Source organism: Astatotilapia calliptera, chromosome 17 (genome assembly GCF_900246225.1).
Source record: "Astatotilapia calliptera chromosome 17, fAstCal1.2, whole genome shotgun sequence".
NCBI classification, from domain to species: Eukaryota; Metazoa; Chordata; class Actinopteri; order Cichliformes; family Cichlidae; genus Astatotilapia; species Astatotilapia calliptera.
The window spans coordinates 33926569-33938701 of NC_039318.1; the positions used below are offsets into that span (position 1 = coordinate 33926569).

Sequence of the window (12133 nt, forward strand, 5' to 3'; positions counted from 1 at the left end):
TGGAAGGGAGCTTTAGTGACTGTGAAATGGTGACTAATTTGGGGTAAAGAAGCATGGCCTTTGATCTTTGCTTTGAATAAAGCTGACTGTGCCTGCCTCAGCGCCCCTTAGGCCTCATTGTCATCCTGCCAGAACGTCATCTTTCTCCCATCACTGAATATAAAGCTGTGGAATACATCATGCAAATAATCAGGCTGGAAACAAACACAAGCAGTGCTTTCCCCCAAAGGAAGAGGCAGCCGTCTCTAATGAGCAGGGTAAAATCGGAATATTCATACCTCTTTCTCTCCGCAGAAACGACTGAGTGATTCCCTCCTCTCCCTGTCGCTGTACCCGACTTCTTTCTACTTCTTTGAGGCTTCTCCCTCTCTCCTCTCATTCACCGTTCTGTCTGTCCTTCCCTCTCACCTCCATCTGTGTTCCCACTACTTCTTCTTCTCCTTTGCTCTCTGTCTTCCTGGAACATAGCGATAAACAGTAACATGAATAGGCAGCCAGTGATGTTGACAAAGCCGTTCACAGATTACGCCCCTGGATCACAGACACAAATCTGCCAGAGAGGAGACATTTGTTTGTGGGAGAATCAGTAATGAATGCAAAGGGGAAAAAGATTATTAGGAAGGAGTAAGAAATACCCCCCCCCCCCCCCCCACCAAATTACTTAGAAAAACAAGCTTGAAATATCTCCAAATTTAGACTAAAGATGTACAGGCCTTCCCCCACATATTGGATTTAGTTGTCAGAAGTGTTGACGGAGGCTTGTCACATGGCTCTGGGTCTCATCCCACTCAGACAATAGGAGGTCTAGCGACTGATATTCCAAAAGGGCCCACTCACAAGTAGTTCTAGTTTATTTAGCATTAGCATCACAAAAGAGACGAGCTAGAAAATGAGGAAGAAAACAAAGCAAACAGCAGAACGTATTTCTTATTTACTGCCAAAACTTATCAAAGAGGTAATGAAAACATTTCTGGGTCTGTTACTGCCCACAGATTGAACGTTTGCACTGCAGACAGGTGAACGCCTGTAGATGAAATGAAGAAAAATGTGAGGTAGTGGAGGAAGATGAACAGCACACTGTACCTAAGGCCAGGGATGGATGATGTAGGAGGAGAGGGATTTTATTTCTCTCCTGACTACCTTTGGAGAATGACCTAGAATAAGAGAAAAATTATATCCCATAGTAAGAATGTTCTACTTCTCCATGCTAAAACAGCTTTTTCCTCGCATTACAAAAATATATCTGAATGTCTGGAGCTAAAATAGTTGTTTGATTGGCAGAAAGGAAAGGGAAAAGAAAGTATTTGAATGCTTTGTGGTTTCCTCCTCCTTGTCTCCTACACACATATATACACATCTGTACACATCTGTATCATATATATATTCTCATGCATATGGGTATGGGTTGGCTAAAAATTGCAAAAAGGTTTTTCAGTATTTACTTCAATTTTAAAGAAAATAGTGAGCGCATATATCAATAATAAAAGTAGTCATTAGTTACTGTCCTGGAGCAGAAAAAAGAGAAAACTGAAGTGAAAATTACAAGATGTGGTAGTAACAGAAATCAACCTCAATTGGAATATCGTTCTTCCCTTAATCTTCCCCAATGACTCAAGTAACAAAACAAAACATCAAACAGCGCTATTTTTTTTAGCCTATTTTATGTTATTCAATAATTATAATAATACCTGGAAACTACTATGAAATTAAAGTATCAGCTAAAACTGCAGGTGGAGCTTTGATGAGTCCATCTACAAGAATATCAGAGCAAATACAGGTGCTCATCATGCCAGAATTATCTGCCTATGCTGCAAACAGTGAGTGCTTTTAAGTAAATGAACCTTGTCTTGTGAAAGCAATCACTTAGACTTACTGATAGTTATGATCAATTTTTGCCTACTTACACCAGAAGGAACCCTAAAAAATACACACTGAAACACAGTAACCTTATTAGGGGTTGTATTGTAATTTGATACAAACTATATACATTTTAACTAAGCCCTCATATGTGCTACAATGAAGGAAGAACTCCCGTAAGCTGGAAAAAAACCCCAAAAAACTTTTCTATGTGAATATAGCAGGTAACGCTAGAATTTTTTGGTAAATAAAACTTGTGTTTACATTCTTTCTTAACACTTAACTCTGTCTCTCACTCTCTCTAACACACACACACACACACACACACACACACACACACACACACACACACACTCACACACACACACACACACACACACACTGTAAATTCATATAGCAATGATCTATAATATCAACAGCATTATTCAAGCTTTTGATCAGCATCATAGACAGCAACTGCAGTCAGGGGAATGGACACATTAATCTAAGCCTGCACTACACATTCTTCAAATAGGCTACCACCAACCCAAAGCAGATTTAGCCTTGCTACAGTAACATAAAGACAATTTATAATATCTGTAATCATGGAGCAAATGAGAGAAGCTTATTAAACACAGGTCCTCACAGACTGACTGGACAAGCATGCTCATTACCAGAATTTCTCACTCAACAATCATTTGTAATGGACCAGCTTCTAGATGTCACATATGCGCATATTGCAGTATGAGTGCATATTTTCAACATATGAGTGGTAACAATGAACAGTGAACCAAAGGAGCTTCTGGATGAGAGGTGAAATGTCTTCACGAAACCTTAAGTCCAGGTCTAGCATTGTGTCACAGTGTCTTAGTAAGGTTCAAGTGAAATGACTAACATGACTGAGAAGGGATGTGTGTTAACATGTGAAATACTGCATTCTTCTCAGAATCTGAAATAAAAGGTTTTTGAACACAAAGGTGGGCTAAAAGTGTTACTTGGTACAAAGTTGTGTTTGTGTGAAGCACTTTTCTATGATGGTTTAGAAAGGGATTCTTAATATAAGAAGGTTATTTTCTCTATTAAAATCATCAAAGTGAAGTAAAGGGTGTAGCGTAATTCAGTTAGCATTAGTTATGTCCTCATTTTGACCGCTGCTGCACTGCTAGCCAATATTATGCTCATTAATTAGTTTGACTTTTATCACACCTGTTGTAAGTGTTCCATTAATAAAGGCAAGGGGTAAACCAAACCGATTCCTCAACAGGATAAGAAGACGTATGTGTGAATAATAAGCTGCATTCATTTTTTCAATTCCAGCCTTGGTGATGTTGTCATATTTGCTGGGTGTAAGGAGGCATGGTTAGAACTGTATCAGCAGTCAAACTATTATAAAGCCTAGTGAAAGTGCAATTTTCGGAACTCTCCAGGTGTTTTTCTCCAAAGTCCGTTTCTTTTCCTCAGAGTTTTTTTTTAAACTCATGTTTTCCATCAATCCATCCATAACTCTAACCCAAACCTAACTGTCATAGGGCTATTGTCAGGGTATTCTAGCAGAAAACCACACCAAATGCCATTGCTGTCAGCTAAGAAATGGAAACTGAAACTACAATTCACACAGGCTCACCAAAATTGGACAGCAGAAGATTGCAAAACATGCTGCCTGGTCTGGTTTCTGCCCCAGCAGTTGGATTGCAGTGCCAAAATTGGTGGAAACAACGTGAAAGCATGGATCAGTGCCACAGACTGGTGGTGGTAGAATAATGGTGTGGGGGATAACTTCTTGCCATACTGTGGACTCTTAAGTACCAAACGAGCATAATTTCAATACCACAGCCTACCTGAGTACTGTCGATGAATATAACTGATAGGTTTGTAGCTTGAACCCATCCGCTGGAACGTTGAAGACAATATAATTACACTGCAAAGCAAGACACAAGTAGGCAAGCTTCTTCATGTTTCTCGTGCACGGGAGAGAACCGGACAGACGCCGTTCCTTCGCTTGACCCCAGTTGCTCTCGTCCGTTCTCCCGTACCACTGTTCTTTTATTGAGGTTACATGAATATGCATAAGTTCATTAACATATGACGTCTACATACACACAAAGAGTACCTTGCCTGTGTGTGTGTGTGTGTGTGTGTGTGTGTGTGTGTGTGTGTGTGTGTGTGTGTGTGTGTGTGTGTGTGTGTGTGTGTGGACTGCTGATCAAAGGGTCAAACATCCTTGGTCAGGAAGAGGGTAGCCTCCCCCTCACCCTAGATGGTTCATCCTAGATAACACGGTGAGGAAGTCCTGCAGTTCATCTAAACAAAGAGCACTTAGACTAGAACAGACGCAACTACGTTAATCCTACCATAAAACAATAAGACACGGTATGACCTCTCATGCTCCCAAAGTGCTGTCTAATACACACAAAGTTTGCAGACTATCAAGGATCAAAACCTCTACCAATCTACAACTAATTACAAAACTCTAAGCATATATAAGTAAATATCTCTAAGCATAAATGACAATCAACAATACAAATCTAACAATAACCATTCCTTTGTGATCACAGTGTACCCATCTTCTTATGGCTGCTTCTAGCAGAGCAGTGCATGCAAACTCTACACATATATGTCACAGAAGGTCAGCAGGTTCAAAATCAGGAACCTGTGCTAACCACCAGACCATCAGTTCACCCTCTATCAAGACGCATTCACTTTTAACTTGTTTAAAATGAATCATAAAATCAAATTACAGTACAAAATATTCTAAAAAATGTTCTTTTTTAAAAATGTAACTTCCAGATTGATCAATATCCCTTCTACTTCATTTACTCCAATAGTGTCCTTCTTCATTCACACCCTTTGGACATCTGCTTATATTACCTAAAAGACCCTTTAGAACGACCAATTTGTGGTCACATGAATTTTGTAGGTCCCAACCCACACACGCGTCACAACTGATCGGTTGCTATTTCAGCGATTTAAACGTCCTATTTTATATATTACTGTCCATAAATCAGTCTGGGCAAAAGAATAAGTTAAGTTACTTATGAGAATGAACCTGTAGAGTTGAAGTGCTGTTGCAATGTTATGCAAGGTGGATATTTGAAGACAGGTACTGTTAGAATAAAAAAGAAGAGGAAATGAAATGGAGAGAAGCCATTTGGAAAAGGCAAGCTGGCTGTGATAATAAGGGAACAGCAAGAAACAAGACTGGTGTTTGATGCAGGTCAAGTACTCTGCAGGCTGGGGATTAAGGAATTTGTAATCCTCAGCCTTTTAATCAACATATGTGCAAAGTAAATGACATCCAAGGTTTTATTTTTTTAAGATATCATTATTTTGTATCTTTTGAGGGGCATTTCCATATATCAGGTGCAGGTTCGAGTATCTGAAGCTATCGGTTGACTCATTCTATAAAATTTGTCTTTGACCAAAACAATTAAAAACTAGAAACTATTAAACACATTTACTATAAATAAATTCATATATATATATATATATTTATATATGGTTTGTGTTTTTTTTATGCACCTTACAGCTCCATATTGACCACTGCCATATTTTTGAGCTATGGTTTCGGAGGAGTATTCATCTCAGTAATAGCTAGCTTAACAGTGGCCACAGTAATTAGCAGCAAACAGCTAACCTTAACTTTGCCTAGGTGTACCTACTAGCTTGTTAATTCAGTCGTCATTTCTGGGTTCGAACACTTCTTCACTTCCCAAAATCAAACAATCTCCAAGCATTACTGATAGCAAAAAATTATCCAATTTTTTTCAGCACCACATTTAACATCCAGACATCCACAAAAATAAATAAATAAATAAATCTATAAGTGAATAGTTTGCAGAAAGTTAGAAAGCTAGGTTCCATCTAATCATGATATATCATGCTCTGACTAAAGTATTTTTCAAAAACAAAAACCAACAAATTGCTATAATTTTGGACTTACACAAAAAATAAAAACAAAGTAGCAATGATGTTTTGAAGGTTTATGAATCTGGCCTAGCTGATGTATATGTGGTACCTGGTGGCTAGCTACAGAGCTATGGTTGGCCTAATATAAACACATTAGGACAAGGAAGGTGTAGAATGAGAGTTGTTCTCAATAACAGTTCATAATATTATAGGAAGAAGATGCAGAAAATGGGCTAATCATTAATATCATTGTTTATGGTTGGAATTACGCGCAATATAAAAGAAGATACAAAGCATTGCAGCTCGTTAATTACAGCAAAAGATACTTGGACCTGAAAACAGAGTGGATGCATCGTCACTTAACAAGTAGGTTACACTGCAAGTCCAGTCCTAAAAGTGAAAGCTACAGATTTTAGATAACTTCTAAATTTAAAAACCTCTGTGCAGTTTCTGAATGTAGTCTTACAGTTACCGTGTATTTCTCATCTTTTGGTGGAAGCAAACCACACGTTGACATTAACAGTCTCCAAGGCAAGCAAACATTCAGAGAACAGTTAAATGTCAACTGATAGCAAACAGCAAACCGAATCAACCTCTTTAAACCATCACTGGTAATGAATCAAATATAATAACATCGCCACAAATGCTCCCACTACTGTCACTGTCTAACATGTTATATTACTATGATACTAATATAACACATACTTGATGCTAATAATACCTAGCAATTAAATGCATTTTTTAATTCCACCTATCCAGCCATTTTCTTCCATGTTAAATTCCCCTTAGCCTTTTTACAGGATACCCTTTCCTGTTGATTGAAATATGATTCCAGCTTTTTAAAAATCTCTTATCTTGACTGAATTATTAAAATGAAATCATCCATCCATTCGCTTCCGCTTATCCTTTTTCAGGGTCGCGGGGGGCGCTGGAGCCTATCCCAGCTGTCATAGGGCGAGAGGCGGGGTACACCCTGGACAGGTCGCCAGTCTGTCGCAGGGCCAACATACAGGGACAGACAACCATTCGCACTCACTTTCATTCGCACATTCACACCTAGTGACAATTTGGGTTATCCAATTAACCTATCCCCACTAAGTGCATGTCTTTGGACGGTGGGAGGAAGCCGGAGTACCCGGAGGGAACCCACGCAAACACGGGGAGAACATGCAAACTCCACACAGAAAGACCCCGGCCTGATGTTGGAATTGAACTCAGGACCTTCTTGCTGTGCGGCAACAGTGCTAACCACCGTGCCACCGTGCTGCCATAAAATGAAATCATTTGAAACATATTTTAATTAGATATTTACTGAGAGAATCTGACCAAACTGGATTGTTAGAAAATGTTAGAAAAGCAGGGTCACCCTGACCCATCTTGACTCGAAACACACGACAGGAAATAAGCATAATCTTTTCAAGTGATATAATAGGAAGGGAAATGTGACAGCAGCCGCTCATTATAACCTTAAAGTCTTTGAGTTGTAGGGGCTGTGCCTCAGGACTCATCTTTGGATTGGCAAGTAATATATTTAATAACATCCATGGGGGATGTTATTATCTCTCTGGGGTTCTAGATTGTAGATTTGAATTGCAAAAGGTAATTTAAATAACAATTCCACTGTAAAACGTAATGAGGCATGTTAAGTTGTGTGATTTAGCCAGATCTAGGGTAAATGACACACCTTGGTGGTTTAAAAAAACATGATAGAAGACTGCCATTCAACTTAAAGATGATGGATTCTTCAGATTTTTTTACTCTTCATTGGTTCCCCATTTTCCAACTAAGATAACTTTTGAAGGCTACCTTCTGTTTAATGTGTTTTCACCATGAATGCTGAACAATATAATGATGCTTTATCAGTCCAACTGTAATGACGGTTAAATCATTTTTCTTGCCTTCTGTTCTGCAATGAGCATGACATCTGCAATCTTTTTCAGTTAGAACGATAGATTTTAAGGATGGACATTGTTAGCACACTGCAAAGTTGGGTGTGGATGAAAAGAATGACACACAGACAGTCTTCTTAAGTGTGATCAAATATTTGCTTGCTTCCTCTTGCAACACAGTTTCTTTTGTATCATTGCCCGGAGGTTACTTGTGATCAGATTTGTTTTGCATAAATGTGTAACAACAACGTTGCATCCTTGATTTCTCAGTATGAATGCTGCCTCCGTCTCCACTAATAGCGGTGTGCCTCTTATAAACACTGACTAATATTTTAAATATGTAAAACAGTTCCTGTCTTATTTATTGGCTGTCTCTGTAAAGCATGTTTTCATCTCATATCACGGGTGATATTAATGTGCAAAATAGCATCGATTTACATTGATTTTGATTAAAGTCAGTTGGCACACACGCACACACACACACACACACACACACACACACACACACACACACACACACACTCAAGTATGATTAGGACCTGATTACAAATAAGAAAAAAATCCCAACTTATAAAGCCATGCACGTCATAAAGTTAGAAGTGGATGCAAATGTTAATACCCTTAGATTGAAGAGGGCGAATTTAAGGCTCCATAAACCTGTATGGTCCTTTTGTGGCTGCTGTGGTTTATTGGATAATACTACATGTCAAAGCAACACCTCTGTGATGGGCTCTAGAAAAAAATTGCATTTAATATGTAGCATTTAGCTACAGTACTAAGACTCAGTAAGACATGTCTGGGCCTTTGTTAATAATTTACATATGAAATCTAACATCCACTGTTAGTCTTTGGTCCGAATTATTTATTTATTTTTTACCATCACCCCCCTTTTTTTATACTTATTTAGGTGTGAAAGAGCTGATAAAAAATAGAGCTGATAAACTACTCCAAGTCTTTTTAGCCACACTGGGTTGCGAGCTGGATGTATTTTTCCCTCTGTTATCAGTTAGGATGTTAATTTTGGCTAATGCATAACAGACCCAAACAAAAAATATTTATACCTGGATACTAAGGAAGCAGGGGTACATCCAATGTTCGGTGTAACATGTGACAAAGTAACGCATTACTGTAATCACATTGTATTATTCAGTAACACAGTACTGTAAAATGTAATTGTACTAAAATTACTAATTACATCAAAGTTACAACTCACATTCATTGAACACCAGGGCTTTGAATATGATACTCAAATATATTATTGTTTATTAACCAAATAAAACAACATTTTTTTTTCATTGGTGATCATTATTTCTGAATGGTCCGATTGATCATGAGACATCTAATGCAAAAATTTGACCTAAAAGAATTTTATTTAATGATGATTTGGCATTTTGGGAACGCACTTCCTTTTTTTTTATAACATTATTAGATTTTTATGTTAATTTTTTTTTTTACCTTCATTGATGCAGATCTATTCTCCTCTGATTATTAACCACAATATGGAAGCTGTAAAAAATAAAAAACAAATAAACACAGGTAAAGACTTTTTTTCTCCAACCTTAGACATGTTTTTGTCATAATATGAAGCTATTAGGAAATTATAAAGGGATTCATTTTATCTTTAGACAGCTAAATCAACAGGTTCACCGCCGGCTTGAATCAAGGAGAAGTTATTAATCATTTTACAAGTTTTATAATAATAACCATGGTTATTATTATAAAACTCATTAGTGTAAGGCAAAGATCAAAACCTCTTATGGTGTAAACAGCAATAACAGAAAAGTGGTTTAAAACAAAAAAACCTAAACTTACCAACTGGAGAAACAAACCTGAACCTATTTATGAATCTTTCCTGGTGGGTCATTCACATGATCAAAAAAAAAGTTTGTGCATATTTATTTTTATATTAAATATTTATGGCTTTTACATATTCAAACTAACTATGGTGCTTTAAATGCATCGCAGTAAATCACGGTAACTGTACCCCTATCAAGGAAATATGTTTTCATAGAAGAGGCAGATGTTATCATGTTTCTGTGTTTTCAAAAAGCAGTAGGCTTCAGTAGGTGTGCGATATAAAAAGCTTATGCCAGCTCTCTCAAAGTCGGACTTGGTCTCGATGTTGAAAGTCAGAAATCCCACCCACAATGTATGTTGCTGCATGCATGCAGGCAGGCACTTTAGCAGCAGACTGACTCCAAGGGCAGGACAAGATGGAAAACATTTCTCAGATTATTAAAGCGATGCTGTTTCATATTTTCCTTAAACACTGTTGGCTTCTGTAAAGCCAACATATATTTAAACAGCTATGTTGAAATATAAATAAAAACCAAATTAATAGCTGAGTTGTGTGGGAAAAATATATATTCTGTTATTGGAAAGTCTTTTATTTTCAGGCCTCTATTTTACGGAATGTTGGCTCAAAGTACCAAAGCTTCCTTTTCTTATAGACAGGTCAGACTTTATCAAAGATAGGAAAACATTTTTCTTTACTCAAAGTATTTTATTCAAGGCTCATACGGCCTTATTTAGTTGTATTTTTTCTGGCATGCTCGAAATAAATTGTGCAGTAAAGGTTGTAAATTGTTGCCAGGCATAACGTGGAGATAATATATCAGCTACTAATTTCAATTCTTGTAATTTATTAATGATCGTTGATAACTTTTTAAAAATAATTTCTATTATCGTTGTTTATTCCCCTGTACTCTAAGTTTTTAATATTCATATTTTTTATTTTATTTTTGGCTTTCTGACTCTATTGCATAAATAGTTTTCTGCCATCCCATGCAATTGGATCAAAGAGCAATGAAGTAACAAAAGCAAAAACAACGTGGAATGAAAAGCAACCAACAAACAAAACCTTCTCCATTATAAAAAAAAATGTTACGTTTAGTTTCACAAAAATGACGAAAAATGTGCAAAGAGATTAAAATTGTACAATGTTAAGAAGTTATTATTTTCTACCACACCTAAATTTCAGATTGCATTAAAAGAAATGGTGTGAAATACCACATTAGAAGACATTTTTGAGTGTAAGTGCATAAAGAAATTTCATGTACGGAAACTCAAAATATAAGGTGTGACTCCTTTTTCTATGTAAGGTGTATGTTGGAGAAAAAAAAAGGCTAAAGTGGGCGCAGTAACTCTCTTGTATGCATGTGGGTGTACAAGCCATATCATTGCAGTAAGTGTCTTATTAAACACCTTTAAGCTTCTCCAAAATAAGTCTGTGCAGGAAAGTAAATTACTGTTACTAATTACTTTTTACGGTAACTTTCCCCAGCGGTGGTAAGCATGCAGTTCCAGCAGTAATTATTTCATCTGCATATGTCAGGGTTCAGCTGATGTACCGTACCTGGTAAGGATTCCATGGTGGTTATTATTGCCGGATTAATTTCGTGTCCTTTGGTGTAAAGCAGATCCATTAACACTGATTTAGAAAAGGGCTATCACGCATGTACTCACCAGTGCTCTTGGCAACTATAAGACAGTCACTACTAACTTAAAGGCACATGTAAGAGGGGCGGTGAGTGCAAGGCTGTATGTGAGGAAGGCGAAAAAGGTCAAGACACTGCGATGCTGTAACTCTTATAAGATGTGGGGGTCAGCGGCAAAGATCAGCTGGGTCAAACGTGTAATGGGAGACATTTTTCATAAGTCGCATTTCTCATCCTGATCTCAGAGGAAACAGGGAGGGTGTGAATTGCGGAAAATGACATTTCCATGTGTGTAACCTCTTGCCTTGCCACGTCCCCTCTTGGCAGGGAATGGCAGACCCTTCTCATCTCTCTTAGGCTGTCTCGTATATCACTCACAGCTCACCGTCCCAAGAGGTGGAAGAAAGAGTGAGAGGAAGTGTGCAGGTGATGCTGGTGGACTGCTCTTCAATCTAGAAGCTACTCAACAATCAAAAACACATCTATCACGAGCCTTAAAAGTCATTTTGAGCCACCTGACACACATACACTTGTATCCCTGGTTTGTAATGTGGATGTACTGTAGATGTCTGCCACTGAGCTGTCTTGAACATTTTGTTTTAGAAAAAAATGATATTTTTACCCTTTATGGTGAATCAGTCCAGGACATAGACCAAGCCGACCGAGGAGAAAAGGACAGAGAGGAGACTGCAGAATTGTTATCGTCCTGAAGCCCTGACAATCGGACCACTTGGTGGCACTAGCAGCCAAAATCACAGAGAAAAACAGGAGGCAGTGTGTCTGGGTATAACAGATAGACTTGTATAAATGTTCTTTTTCCATAACATAGATTCAGCCGTGAATATGAATATTCTTAACAGCAGGCCTAAGACTATCAAAATAAATCAGCTGCTGTAAACATCTCATTAAAGATGAATATTTCAGTTTTTGGAGCTGCTGTGAGAGCAGTAAAGTCTGCCAGAAACACTGTGGGCAGCTTCATGTGAGGTGGGTAGTGTGGATGGGGAGCATGTGCACAACAGCATGCGCATAAACATGCAGCAAACACACTCTTGGCATCTGATA

The 12133-nt window shown here is 37.8% G+C and overlaps 1 long non-coding RNA gene across 1 annotated transcript; it reads right to left on the minus strand.

The window, feature by feature from the left end:
• Nucleotides 1-284: 284 nt before the first annotated feature.
• LOC113009043 (uncharacterized) lies at nt 285-11169 on the minus strand. The gene is made up of 3 exons (XR_003270108.1): nt 10987-11169; nt 9087-9137; nt 285-457 (listed from the first exon to the last, which is right to left on the minus strand). It is a non-coding gene; the product is annotated as an uncharacterized LOC113009043 (long non-coding RNA).
• Nucleotides 11170-12133: the final 964 nt, after the last annotated feature.